This window comes from Ptychodera flava, chromosome 12 (genome assembly GCF_041260155.1).
Source record: "Ptychodera flava strain L36383 chromosome 12, AS_Pfla_20210202, whole genome shotgun sequence".
Lineage (NCBI taxonomy): Eukaryota > Metazoa > Hemichordata > Enteropneusta > Ptychoderidae > Ptychodera > Ptychodera flava.
In genome coordinates, this window is record NC_091939.1 from 40,964,456 (window position 1) to 40,980,088 (window position 15,633).

At 36.9% G+C, this 15,633-nt stretch overlaps 2 long non-coding RNA genes across 2 annotated transcripts in view; one reads left to right on the plus strand and one right to left on the minus strand.

Moving 5' to 3' along the window:
* LOC139146370 (uncharacterized) overlaps positions 1-15,633 on the minus strand; it is an 83,686-nt gene that overhangs the window by 32,884 nt on the left and 35,169 nt on the right. Inside the window, exons 2-3 of the long non-coding RNA XR_011555133.1 lie at positions 2,178-2,340; positions 462-557 (exon numbers count right to left, since the gene is read on the minus strand). This is a non-coding gene — a long non-coding RNA (uncharacterized lncRNA). The remainder of the gene's footprint in view (positions 1-461; positions 558-2,177; positions 2,341-15,633) is intronic.
* Positions 14,850-15,633, plus strand: part of LOC139146369 (uncharacterized) — a 31,600-nt gene continuing 30,816 nt past the window's right edge. Inside the window, exon 1 of the long non-coding RNA XR_011555132.1 lies at positions 14,850-14,965. This is a non-coding gene — a long non-coding RNA (uncharacterized lncRNA). The remainder of the gene's footprint in view (positions 14,966-15,633) is intronic.

Consider the following 15,633-nt stretch of genomic DNA (forward strand, 5'->3'; position numbering starts at 1 on the left):
AGTTACTTTTCTAGGAGTACACTATCATTTTAAGTGAATAAGCTAATATATGTATACTCCATAGGCTGGAAGTGTTGTGTGAGGTCATTTGGCATTTGCTCCATACACAAACATAAAGCAACGTGTTTGTGTTCCTCACTCATGGGACAGGTAGAAATGATTGACAACTCACCCACGGCATATTGATATTTCAAAAGTAGTTCAGAAGTTAAGTGCACATTGTTGAGGGAACTTTATTTGGCCAAAAATAATGAATTCTTGGCTTGTGCATGCCGTAAGCATATTATTCCCCAGTATTTTATTCATTCATCTCGAAAAATACTCTTACTGTAGTGACACAGTCATTACGTCACGCATATTTTCCTTTGCCAAACAACAAAAGATATTTTGGAATAATATCTAATTATTATACTGTCATGTAATTACAAAGCATTTATTGTTTACTCTGTATGTACACTTACCATTGACAATCATTCTTTCTGATTTCTTGGGCTATCTTATTGAACAGCATACTATAGACACGGTCGGTCTTCACCATTGCCACAATCTACAATTTTCTAAAGAAAGAAAGAAAGTTATTTTTTGATGAGAATTGGAAAATTAAATGTCATCATTTTCATCAATTAATTCACTGCATTGTGTTTTTCATTTGTATCACTTTTCATTTTGAAGTCTCTTCTATCTTGAGCAACTTCGCTTTGCAATCCTAAATTATGTACATTCAGAAACAGTTACTCCAGGTGGGTAGAGTAATCATGATTGTGGAAACCAGTTTTTACCTTTTTTTTATCTTTTGAAAACAATACGCAATTTTGTGTTCATAAATTCAGTTTTAATTACACCTGCTTGTTTCAATTCCTTTTTAAAGTTTATTTTTGTGTCCTTTTGGCTTGAAGCTTGTTAGTTTACCATTTATAACGTACATGCCTGTGTATGAATTAAGTCTAAATTGTCCTATAATTGATAATATCTTTTCTTGGATAGATGTATTGATATGCAACAGACAGCACACACACATAGCAAACCTGAACACCACGGATAGAGTATTTTGTTGTTATGGAGGAATTTAGCATTGCTGCTGGCATATTGAGTTTATACTCAAAATTGTCACTCATCCTATACACCAGTAACTGAATTTAAGTACTGAATTTACATTATTCTTTGGATTAATAATCTTAGTTATCATTTATATGGTACCATTTTACTCAAAATCAAATTACTGACCTTAACATTGGTTGAAAGAAAATGGTATCAGGGTAAAGGTCAAAAATCTGACTCTTGCTGGCAATGAATTCATTAAATCATTAAATTGAATCGGAATTGTTTGCAACATTGAATTGAGTTGACTAAGTATGCAACACAGTGAGTGGTTTTAAGTGGAAGATATTCCACAGAGGGCTAAGCTTGGCCAAAACTTTTTACTTTTAGTGGTAATGGGACATGTCAGATTCGAAGTCAAGCTAGGTGAAAACCTGAAATACACTTAATAGCTTGAGAGCACACACTCGAAATATTTTATTAGTCCGATGCAAAACATTTATGTTATAGCTATGTTCAATGTGCAGCAAACACTTCCCCTAAGTTAGTACAGGTACATACAGTAACAGGTGGCTGCATGCAATACAGCACTTCAGTGTACACCTGTCAACTAAATTACACCATAACTCCACTGTTTTGAGAACTGCACAGCCACTAAGCACACTATGTTACAACGGAAGGTTATTCTTACAATCAAAATTATTCTTACAATAAGCAAATACATGATGATGGTTGATTAACAGTGTCAATAGCAACACCTCAGAGGTACTGGTACATGCAGAGCCTCACTTAATTCAGTCAAACCTGTCCTAGCTATCATCTCTGAGAGGGCAATAATGCAAATGTTTGTAGATCTAGGCCTGTCACTGATACAATATGCAGTAATCAAAGCAAGAACATGTTCAATTGAAATCATTTTGTTCTGGGTCAATAGAACTAGAGTTGAAGCTATGGTGAGTTTACCATTTCAACTTGCTGATCAAGTCATTTTGTTTGCATGTTAGAAATAAGACATCCTTGGAACACACCCTAACAAAACATAACCTACACCTAATATCAAAATTATTTCTCCTCTGGAAATATATTTATTATAAATATCATTGCAGAATCTGTCCTGAACACAATGGAAATCAACTTACATTTGTTCTTGTCTTACATTGGTGGTGGCATGTGGTCAATGACTTGGAGACTTTCCAGCTAGATTAGAATTATCCATGCCACACATCTATCCTTGATTGATATACTTGCTGTTGACAGCAGGAAGCAAATTGGTCTCTCGCCACCACACCAGTGTAGGCATTGCTAGAAAAAATCATGAATCAGAATGATTGTGAATATTTACATTGTCTGGTCTTGACATCGAAATGAGATGACTAGATGTATATTGTACTTTGGAAAATAATGCAATTTTTGAATAAAAATATTTTGTTTGCCCAGGCATTTTAGTTGCTGAGTATTTTAAGAAAAAAGCCATGATTCCATTAATGCTAGAAAATATACTCCCTGCTATATTTACATGTGGCATGGATGGGAGCATAAAAAACATGGGACTATATATATGTTTACATGTAGTCTAGGCAAACAATTTCATTTCAAAATACTTCATTAGGACCCAATACCATTCAAGCATCTCCTTGTTACATAGGATATATACATGTTTTCATTAAAACTAACCTCAAAACAAATTCTAGCCCTAAATCTGAACGACTTTATTGCGCCGTCTCTGAAGAAAAACCAACTATACACCAACCCTTCCCTAAAAAATCAATTTCATGTATAGGGGAAAGGCTTGAAGGGAAGATGATATGAATTCAAAATTACAGGTAATCCACATCAACCATGCAGAAAGAGAACGTGATTTCAAAATGCTTGCAATTGTATAAACTGAAAGATCAAAGGTCAAAGCACAGGTGGTGGTTTGCTGCATGGTTAATCTGTCAGTTTGATCATGTACTTGGCCTTTTTTCATTTACACAGTCTCTCCATGGAACTGTAATTAACGCAACACTGCTAAGCAGATGATCTGTCAATCGATCAATCAATTGATTGGCCAAATAGTTAGCCCTTGAACCCAGTGGGCTGTAGGTGGGGTCAAAGATCAAATGCATAGCCACTAGTGGTTCAATACACGGCGATGGCTGCTTATAAGCAAATCTTACTCATGCTTACAGCAGCCTTCAACCTTGGTGGTGTGTTGAACCATAAGCGACTGCACAAGTGAGACTGAGACTGTGTGAGAGAATAATGTTGATTAATAATGCTGTATACCAGTTTCCCAGGCTTCTCAGGAGATGTAATTGGAACAAGCCAAAAATACTGTATTGCTTTGCTCCCCTCTATGGTTTTTGTACAGGCATGATTTTACTTTGTTCATGCAACTGATAATGATTGTTTCATTTTAAAACCCTGGGAAAGTTAGCAGAGAAAATCATGCCTGCTTTTGTTGTTTTTTTCAAGAGGGACTCGGTAAGCAACTTTTTGATGTCCGCAAAAAATCTACCTCGCCCCACGTTGAACAAACTGACCAATCCCTCAGAGCAAAACAAACATAATCGATCACACAGTACGGGATGGACCATTTGATATCCTGGTGTGGTCTGGAAGATTCTTTTGAAAAGGATTCTCAACACATGTCAATAAAAATAAGCCTAGAAAAGCTTGATAGAAAAGGTGGGAGAGTTGAAAAAATACAATGGATTGCAATGGACAAGGTGAAAAAATGCGACCTTCTCAAGCTTCACCCCCCCCCCCCCCCCCCGGATATCAAACCGTCCACCCCTAATGGCCTAATCGCAGCATACCCAAGCCGGAGCCTATGCTGTTGGATGGTTCAACAAATCAAATATACCTTACTTGTTTCGAGATATCCTTCAAATTCCACACGCGTATTCTGGAAAACATTCACTGCCTTTTCTGTCAACTGACAGTCGAGTCATTTTCGGGGGGTCAGGGGGTTTGATGCTGGGATTTGATCACAGGCGCTCGTTAGCTGGCTAGTCTGCTAAGTAGATGGATTTTATGCAGATCGTGCCGAAAATCGATCTACTTAGACTATAGCCAGCTAACGAGCGCCCGTAGATTTGAGCCCCTGTCCTGATTGCAACAAGACTTCAAGGGATTTAATAGCTCTTCGTGGCAGGGCCGGGCTGTGTCACGCATCTCATGTCACCGGCGTTATACGACCTCCCACCTCGAGGCCGTATTACGCCGGTAACACACAGCCGTGCCACGCAGAGCTATCAAGGCATTTGATGAGACCCGTCCTGTAACAACAACTCACCAACCTCCTTCAGCAAGACTCTTGCTTCCTCACCGGCCATTTTTTACCGAATCATATTTCGCATTGTTAACGAACGTATGCAGCTCATTCCTCCTCCTGCGGGAAAACGGAATACCCCACATTTGAACTCACAGCAAACCAGTTGGCTTTTCGGTGGTAGAGGGCGCTGTCGCGACTTTAAAGTACCCACGGCCGAAGCGCTGACATTTACAAAGCTAGTTTATTTAGTCGTCTTAATTAAACAGAAATTGTTAGCAATTCAGGAAATGATTTAAATTTGGAGATATTTCATAGAGGCTTAGTCACAGGAAGCTTGGCCAAAACTTAATTTAGGTGAAGGGAAATGCGATATTTGTGGCCAAGAAACAAACACTGGAACACGTCAGATTTGAGCATGTTGAGTGTAAAGGAAATCTGGCAGACATGCATTTCTTTCGTTGTCAGAATATACAACTTTGATAAAAATATCAATACCAAAAGATTATCGATTGCAAGAATTGAAAATGATAATAATGCAACATCTGACATTATATACTGTACTACTACTTCTGTAAAATACAGTTTGGAAAATTCGAAATTCGGTTACTCTTGATGAGATTAAAGTTTCCCTTCAATCCTATGTTATGCAATTAAAATGTTATATTTCCCCATGGGTGAGTACATTATATTTCACTTATAAGGTAATGAACAGGGCGGAGCCGGTTATTTCCATTATATTATCAACGAACCCAAGAAAACCGTCAAAATTTACAAAAATTATCCGCGCCAAAGTCACAGAATTGCACAAATGTTCTACTGAATATTGACGTGCCAGCCGCCCTGTAGGCGAGCTCAACGTTTTGTCAGTGAGTAGTGCGCGACGCACTTGTCACGCGCACTGCAGCAAAATTTGCAAATCCGGAGATTTTTTAAAGAAAAATTTGTCTAACCTTGGCCCACAGGTGCTCCATATTATTTTCTCATTGATTATGATCTTTGTAAAAATCACAATTTACGTTTTAGCTATAAAGTTACGACACTGTGTGTATACTAGTCCCTATTGATATTCATATAGGGCCTATATGTAAACAAAGCATTACTGTGTATTTGTGGTCACTCACATGGTTCAGCTCGAAAATGAGATGGATAGAGCATCGTAATATAATAGGTGATTTAGGTATGTCTTCACAAGAGACCTGAATATCGATAACCCTCAAATCACTAACAGCCATAAACGATGGAAATTTTGAGCTAGATTGAACAGAGGATTTATTTTAACGTCTTTGAGAAATTCAGTGACTTCATCTCGAGGATAAACAGTACCTAGCCAGGATGTGGCATAGCTGTGACTTGTGTTTTCGCTCAGCGAAACACAAGTCTAGTCGGAAGGTAGGGTTCCCATGCACCCCATGGATGTATTTTTTTAACCTACATTTTTGTAATCCTTAGGGTCTATATTTAATGAATTTTGATGTTCCCAAAATCAAATCGTGTCCCATGGGGTTCATTTGGCGCCATCTTTGCCACCATCTTGGCCGCCATCTTGGATTTCAACAATGGGGTAGGGATCACGTATCTACCGCTCGACGGAAACAGAAACAATAAAATACTATAAACGTTACATTTTTAGAAAGCCAAGATCATGGCCTTTTCATTGATATATAACTTAATAGGGATTAATTAATATTCGAACGTCGATTAGACTTTATATCGGCCATTGGCCGTAAATCGTAAAATTTGCTAAATTTCACACCCAATAATTAAGTTCCCGTTCCTCCAAACAATTTTTCATAAGGTATTTATATATTTTTTGGAAGAACTTAGTGCAATAAACAAGAAAAACAAGATTAAAAGTATGTGTCTTGAGATTTAGTGGTGCATGAGCTTGTTTTCTTATTACGCGGTATGCCACATATCCGTGTGTAACATAAGGGGTAGGGGTAATGTTTCCCTTTTGTTTCGAATCATGAATGTTGAAACCATAAAAATGTTACATTTTTTGAAAGTGCTGCATCAGACCTTTCTAAAAATATATAGATTTATGGGAAAAGATGCATATTCAAAAGTTACAAAGCTTAAACCTTTCGGTTTGTGTCGATTTTAAGTGATTTTTTAAGGACGAAATTACAACATATGGGGTAGGGGTAATGTTTCCCTTTCTGCCTCGAACCATGAATTACGAAACCATATAAATGTTATACTGTTTAAAAGCTCTGAAATGGGCCTTTCCAAACATGTATAGTTTTATTGGGAAAAATCCATCTTTTAACTTACAAAGCTTATGCCTTTCAGTTTGTGTAAATTTTAAGTGATTTTTTTAAGGACGAAATTACAACATATGGGGTAGGGGTAATGTTTCCCTTTCTGCCTCGAACCATGAATTACGAAACCATATAAATGTTATACTGTTTGAAAGCTCTGAAATGGGCCTTTCTAAACATGTATAGTTTTATTGGAAAAAGTCCATATTTGAAAGTTACAAAGCTTAAACCTTTCAGTTTGTGTCAATTTTAAATCATTTTTTTTCAACAAAATTTTAATATAAGGGGTAGGGGTAATGTTTCCCTTTCTGCCTCGAACCATGAATTACGAAACCATATAAATGTTATACTGTTTGAAAGCTCTGAAATGGGCCTTTCCAAACATGTATACTTTTATTGGAAAAAGTCCATATTTGAAAGTTACAAAGCTTAAACCTCTCAGTTTGTGTCAATTTTAAGTGATTTTTTAAACAAAATTATAATATAAGGGGTACGGGTAATGTTTCCCGTTCTGCCTTGAACCATAAATTATGAAACCATATAAATGTTATACTGTTTGAAAGCTCTGAAATGGGCCTTTCCAAACATGTATAGTTTTATCGGGAAAAGTTGCATATTTGAAAGATACAAAGCTTAAGCCTTTCAGTTTGTGTCAATTTTAAGTGATTTTTTAAGGACGAAATTACAACATATGGGGTAGGGGTAATGTTTCCCTTTCTGCCTCGAACCATGAATTATGAAACCATATAAATGTTATACTGTTTAAAAGCTCTGAAATGGGCCTTTCTAAACATGTATAGTTTTATTGGAAAAAGTCCATATTTGAAAGTTACAAGTTTAAACCTTTCAGTTTGTATCGATTTTAAGTGATTTTTAAGAACGAAATTACAACATATGGGGTAGGGGTAATGTTTCCCTTTCTGTCTCGAATCATGAATTACAAAACCATATAAATGTTACACTGTTTGAAAGCTCTAAAATGGGCCTTTCCAAACATGTATAGTTTCATTGGGGAAAGTTGCATATTTGAAAGTTACAAAGCTTAAGCCTTTCAGTTTGTGTCAATTTTAAGTTATTTTTTGAACAATATGCACAAAACAGTTAGTCCGTTGGCCAGGTATCGAAATCATCCCCTCTAAGGCATTTTACCCATTATGATTTTCTGTTAGCTAGTATTCTCAGCTGTCATAATCTGCTTATTTTCCATTTAACTGATGGTGTGTGAGAGTGTAACGACTTGTTTGTGAAGGGCTGTCACGCCCTCAGTAGTAAAATAGGAATGGGTTAGGGGTAACATATTTACCGCTAGTCGGAAACAAAAACAAAAAAGTACCATAAACAATACATTCTTAGAAAGCCCAGATAATCCCCTTACCATTGGTATACAACTAAATGGGGATAAATCGATATTCAAACATCGATTAGATTTTATATCGGACATGAAATGTAAATTGTATATTTGCTTAATTTCAAACCAATAATTAAGTTCATGTTCCTCCAAACAATTTTTACAAGGAATTTATATATCAGTTGAAAGAACTTAATGCAATAGAGAAGTAAAAAACATTAAAAGAGTGTATCTTCTTGAGACTTATGGGGTGCGTCGATTGTTTACCTAATATATGGTATGCCGTACATCCCTCTATAATATACATTTAAGGGAGAGGGGTATGGGTAATGTTTCCTCTCCTACAAAACGCAGCGAATAAGGAAGCCACATAAATATCATATCTCTGAAACACTAACGCAGCTGTTTTTCAACAAAATATGGCTTGATGGGTAAACTCAAAAATTATGCAGTGACAATGCCTAAACTCAAAAGTTTGTGTTACTTTACTGACATTTACTTGTTAAAGGAACATAGAAAAATACTCTATAGGCATTAAATAGCACTAAAAAGCTAAAATGGTGATTAATAAAAGACGTTTTACTCATTTCAATAACTCAAATTCGGGAAAGAAAGTTAACAGCTATAATATGTCAAAAATTATATATTTCAAACCACAAACACTAAATTGGATGTCATAGTCGTCATGCAAAGTTGATATGACAGCAGCAACAATCAATCCCTTTCTTTATTGTATCGCAAGAGATATATAAGCAATAAAGTACCACTTTGAAAGGATACCACACGGTTTCGACCGGAAAACAACATATACGCACGAACTTCAGTCGTGTGTATAAGGAGTGAAATGGTCAAAACCGAGCTCGAGTGGTGAACCCAACTTATAGGGGTTGTTTATCGCTATATTATATCAGTATATTGAAATTTGTGATGAAAATACAAACAATGTGAAAGAAACCCACTTTTGGAGATAGGAATGGCAAACTTTACAGTATATCGTAAATAAATGCACGGTCACGTGACCGTCTGGGCAAATCAGAGCTCACTATTAATAGTGTTACTTTTAATACCACACGGGAAGACGAGAGAATCTTTTATCGCTGAAAACCAATCACCATTAATCCACAATATAGCTTCTCCATAATAAGATAATATGGATCGACAACACTTTACCTTCCTTACCAGAAAACAAGAGATCATAACCAATTTTTCGAAATTATTTTACAACGCAGAACACTATATACTCCCAATGAGGATTACATTTTCGACTGGGTACTAAAATCAATAGCAAAATAATTCTGGAACTAAAACCCGAAAAGCCAAATGTCACAGAACGCATTCAAATTACGCAACTAAATAGTAAACAGAAGGCGAACAAACACTCTCTACACCAAGCAATAAGAAGGCGAGACAAACCTCAGAAAATGACTAAAAAGGCTTATATTCCCATTGACACCTCAATGTTTAAAATGCCTTGTGAGTGAATCTATCATTAGTTTCTTATCATGGATGACATTTAACCAATGTTAGACCCTGACGTCTTTGAAGCAAAGACCCTACAAACGGACGTTTTAGGGTCAATGCTTGAAGATACCACTCCCACCAGCATGATTGAATCAGAGAGACTAGATTGATCTAACTTTCGAGCTAGATCAGCCACCAGCTGCTGAGAAAAAATAAGTCAACATAATCATCAGAGTCAAGCGAGCTAGACAACGGCTTCACACATTATACACCACAGAGAGGACATTCTTACACAATTCACAAAAAGCGTTCAAAAGCTTCATTAAAGGCATTGTTCGCGATCCCAGGGACGGGCAAATGCAAAATGTTAGTCATGCTGAATCAAGGTGTAATCAAGTAATAGCTTATTTATAGATTGGGAAAATCCTAATCCTGATAGTAATGATGGAATATAAACTTTGTGAGAAGTTGAGAAAATTTGCCACTTCTTTGATTTGTATGTTTTACATTCCATGTTGTACTAGCCTGTACTGTACATGAACAGTCAATACATCCGGCAAGTATTCTGTGCTGTTCTTTTATAGTTAGGTCCCCGCAATCCGAGATAAGTCTTTCTATAGTGTGAACCATTCTCTTCGATTACTGTAATCTACTCCAATAAATTCCCATTTAACTCATTTGTATGATTACAGGGAAGCCTAAGCCTATCTCTTACAATCTAAGATTTGAGATATTTGACAACAATATGTATGCAATTTTCATATTTTTCATAGGCCTAAATAACACACAGAAGAAAGTCATACTCAATGTTTTGTCCGATTGAAAGTCAAATTTTCACCAAACAAGTAGAGGTTGCAATCTGTAAGCCAAACGAGAATTAATATTAGCAAAGATGGATATTAATTAGCCTTTCCCATTTCCGATCCCAGTTACTCATACAACGGGGTATAAGCGAAAGCCAAGAGTATCGAATGTGTTGAAAACTAAGTGGCCCCTATTCAGTACCACGTAGCCTACAGGTACACCTGAAAGAATACTTACCAGGCCAAAATACCGAGTGTTGAATTCCTTCAAAAGTGGCAACACCTGAAAAGACACTGCGGCAACCAATATATCACCCTGATCTCTAAATATTTACCTCTACACCCAATAAAGCACCGGGACTCAAGACAGTTGTACATAACAAACTTAAGAGAGCGATCGAAGACACTCGCTACACAGAACGCAGGATGGAAGGCTGCAAAGACGATTCTTCAAATAGGCAAAAAAAGAGGCTTAAAACAACACAAAGATTCACAGCAACGACGACAGGTCGGGTTTTCTTCCTATACTACGGTACAAAACCAAACCAAAGGGTCTTTCAAAGGCCACCGCACTTCCCTTAAAGCCCGGCTCGAAATGGACAGGGATCATGATTAGTGCCAAGTTTGGTTGGGCGTTTTGGGGCATGGCTCTGCATAATGAGTCTGTTGGTAACGGTTGCGATCGTTCGCATTATCTGCGGATCTGTTTGCTCTCAGATCACGCTCAGGCTCGGACTAATATAGATACGTACAGCCTTCGTTTCAAGGTTCGTTTAAGTCATGCCATGGTAAATACTCGAAATAAAAAAGAAAGGAAAACTATCAACTTAATCAAACAAGAGTTTGCTTGAATGAATTTACCGAAGTTTCAGGCCATATCAACGTTCATTATGTGAATGATTCGGCTATGGACCGCCATGTACATACGGAATATTGGCGCCGTCTAAAGTCGAATAATTATCAAAAAAGTAAAAAGCTTATATCTGGGCTTTCTAAGAATGTATTGTTTATGGTACTTTTTGTTTTTGTTTCCGACTAGCGGTAAATATGTTACCCCTAACCCATTCCTATTTTACTACCGACGGCGTGACAGCCCTTCACAAACAAGTCGTTACACTCTCACACACCATCAGTTAAATGGAAAATAAGCAGATTATGACAGCTGAGAATACTAGCTAACAGAAAATCATAGTGGGTAAAATGCCTTAGAGGGGATGATTTCGATACCTGGCCAACGGACTAACTGTTTTGTGCATATTGTTCAAAAAATAACTTAAAATTGACACAAAGGCTTAAGCTTTGTAACTTTCAAATATGCAACTTTCCCCAATGAAACTATACATGTTTGGAAAGGCCCATTTTAGAGCTTTCAAACAGTATAACATTTATATGGTTTCATAATTCATGGTTCGAGGCAGAAAAAGGGAAACATGTCCCGTACCCCTTATATTATAATTTTGTTTAAAAATCACTTAAAATTGACACAAACTGAAAGGCATAAGCTTTGTCACTTTAAAATATGGACTTTTCCCGATAAAACTATACATGTTTGGAAAGGCCCATTTCAGAGCTTTTCAAACGGTATAACATTTATATGGTTTCATAATTCATGGTTCAAGGCAGAACGGGAAACATTACCCCTACCCCTTATATTAAAATTTTGTTGAAAAAATGACTTAAAATTGACACAAACTGAAAGGTTTAAGCTTTGTAACTTTCAAATATGGACTTTTTCCAATAAAACTATACATGTTTAGAAAGGCCCATTTCAGAGCTTTCAAACAGTATAACATTTATATGGTTTCGTAATTCATGGTTCGAGGCAGAAAGGGAAACATTACCCCTACCCCATATGTTGTAATTTCGTCCTTAAAAAATCACTTAAAATTTACACAAACTGAAAGGCATAAGCTTTGTAAGTTTAAAAGATGGATTTTTTCCAATAAAACTATACATGTTTGGAAAGGCCCATTTCAGAGCTTTTAAACAGTATAACATTTATATGGTTTCGTAATTCATGGTTCGAGGCAGAAAGGGAAACATTACCCCTACCCCATATGTTGTAATTTCGTCCTTAAAAAATCACTTAAAATTTACACAAACTGAAAGGCATAAGCTTTGTAAGTTTAAAATATGGACTTTTCCCAATAAAACTATACATGTTTGGAAAGGCCCATTTCAGAGCTTTAAACAGTGTAACATTTATATGGTTTCGTAATTCATGGTTCGAGGCAGAAAGGGAAACATTACCCCTACCCCATATGTTGTAATTTCGTTCTTAAAAAATCACTTAAAATCGACACAAACCGAAAGGTTTAAGCTTTGTAACTTTTGAATATGCAACTTTTCCCCATAAATCTATATATTTTTAGAAAGGTCTGATGCAGCACTTTCAAAAAATGTAACATTTTTATGGTTTCATCATTCATGATTCAAAACAGAAAGGGAAACATTACCCCTACCCCTTATGTTACACACGGATATGTGGCATACCGCGTAATAAGAAAACAAGCTCATGCACCCACTAAATCTCAAGACACATACTTTTAATCTTGTTTTTCTTGTTTATTGCACTAAGTTCTTCCAAAAAATATATAAATACCTTATGAAAAATTGTTTGGAGGAACGGGAACTTAATTATTGGGTGTGAAATTTAGCAAATTTTACGATTTACGGCCAATGGCCGATATAAAGTCTAATCGACGTTCGAATATTAATTAATCCCTATTAAGTTATATATCAATGAAAAGGCCATGATCTTGGCTTTCTAAAAATGTAACGTTTATAGTATTTTATTGTTTCTGTTTCCGTCGAGCGGTAGATACGTGATCCCTACCCCATTGTTGAAATCCAAGATGGCGGCCAAGATGGCGGCAAAGATGGCGCCAAATGAACCCCATGGGACACGATTTGATTTTGGGAACATCAAAATTCATTAAATATAGACCCTAAGGATTACAAATATGTAGGTTAAAAAAATACATCCATGGGGTGCATGGGAACCCTACCTTCCGACCCGACTAACAAGTCACTCACCTTCCGGCTCCCGAACACCCTTAGAAAGAAGGGGGGGTCAATAAAACCTTTAGGGAGCTGTCATTATGTACGGCCTGGGGGTCTTAGGATTGTGAAGGGGTCACTCAAATTGTGAAAACTTCAAGGGGGTACTCAAAATGTGGAGACGAAGAAGGTGGGTTACTGAATTTTTTGTGCGAAATAAATTGAAACACCTCTCAGATCGCGCCATTGCACACATCATTTTCTCAAAATTTTCGATGCACGTGCTCCCTCCCCTTGGGGTGTTCTAACAGTTTTACTAGTAAAAGTCAAATTGAAAACGCCTCTCAGCTCAGATTGCACCAGACTGCACCACTACACACATCAATTTCTCAAATTTTTCACAGGATCTAGGACAAAACTGAACTGTTGTGACTTAATCCTTTATTGTCACAGAAACATAACTTAATTGACTTAATCTCGTTAATAATCATTTTGACATTTAATTATACCGTATTCAGGCTTGTCATTGAAAGCTTGCAGTGGAAAATATGACACAAGAAGGATTCAGATTTTCAATTCCTGCATATTCTTTGGTCTTCAATCTCTGGCAAACTCAGAACTGTTTTCACAAAATATATTGTCATTGTTTGGCTGTTGGATAATGCAACTCAAACACTGATCATGCAAAACATGTAACAAAAATACCAATGTCCAATGTCATTTTCAAATGATCTTACCGAATGCAAAATAAATGATTGAAACACCTCTCAGATTGCACCATTACAGACATCAATTTCTCAAAAACGTTCTATACGAGAGGGGGAACTCCATCTTGTGCTCTCCCTAGGGGTGTTCTCACAGTTTTACTTAGCAAAAAACAAAAACACCTCAAAGATTGCACCAGACGTTGCACACATCAATTTCTAATTGCTCAAAATTGTCCATGCAAGATAGGGGACAGCCCCTCTGACGCTTTCCCCTTCAGCCTCTCGCGTTTTCTCCCCATTGTACTTTCAATTTCTGCCCATGCGGTCAGATATCTTAGTGAAACCCTGTCATGATACCCATCCAAACTAAACAATGCTATATATGGTTGGATACTGTCCATAGCGTGAGCTGTTATATCTGTATTTTGTTGTCACTTCGAATTCCATTTTTTTGGTTTCACCTTTTTTAACCGCCATTAGATAACTGATGATAATCTAGCAGGGTACTTCAGGATTTGAAAGGTCTTTACTATTGCTGTATTTTTATAATTTTTACAAATACATGTATTGTATTTAACTTTTCTAAGGGGGAGGTTCAGTTATGATTTCTGAGTGAGAGAGGGGGGTTACTCAAATTCATCATGGTTGGCAGAGGGGGGGGGTTACTCGAAATTTTGGAGTTTCCGATGACATTCCTCCGACCCCCCCCCCCCCGCCGTAAATAATGACGGCTCCCTTAGAGAGTCAAGCCCAGACTCTATATGTGCACCAATTATGAGACATGTGGATTCTAATTCTGATATAATCCACCATCTATTCTTAGGCTTACAGTCGACTATCCAAGCAACGTTGCGAGCACCAGCAGGGCAGGTGATGTATGTTTGCATCCGCTGTATGAAAATTTCACCCCTGCGATATCGAATGGTTTATCCTGTCATGTACCATCATGCATTGTGGCATTTAAACAAGATGGCGCCAAATCGACTGGGAGTGTATTGCGGATCTCTAAAAGATATTCGGAGTGGTCATTGGAACTTTACAAGGAGGCAACCAGCTGATACATGGCATGAAGACGGATGCAAGCTAACGTGACCTTTAAATTACTTTATGCACTTTTATCTATCACTTTCCAAAATTGAGATATTAGGTCCGACGATTGACGTGTTGGTGCATGGACAAAGACCCCATTTTGTTATTTAGGCTCTGAAAAGACAACAATATACACAAATGCTTCGTTTGGCTAGATCAAAATTGAATAGACGAAAACCAAATTAAAGACTTGGGCCACATCAACGTGTCAACGTCTCCCCTCCCCCGACAGCCTATCTGAAAATAGAGACGCAGCATTCTACCTTTTCTCTCGTAATGATATGATATGTGACGATTTAGAAATGTTTTTGGATGTTTTAGTATTGTTCATGATAATAAAATTTCAGAAAACACTTTGATAAATTTCCAAAAATTAAAACATAAAAAATGCATGCTCTCTTTTCTTGGACATTTTGTCGCATATGTCTAATATCTCAATTGCAAAGCCGGGCTCGAATATTAAACCATTTAAACTTTATTTGTTCACACATTTCGGCTGAAGTAAACTGACAAACGTTTCGTTACAATTCTGATTTATGTTTCGATGCCAAATCTTCCTTGTTTAACCCCTTAAAAATGAAAGTAAAAATGTTGATATAAAAAAAAAATTTGAGCCTCGTTTTGTTGCACAATTCATTGCAATATTCAACTACGGCATATAATTGGA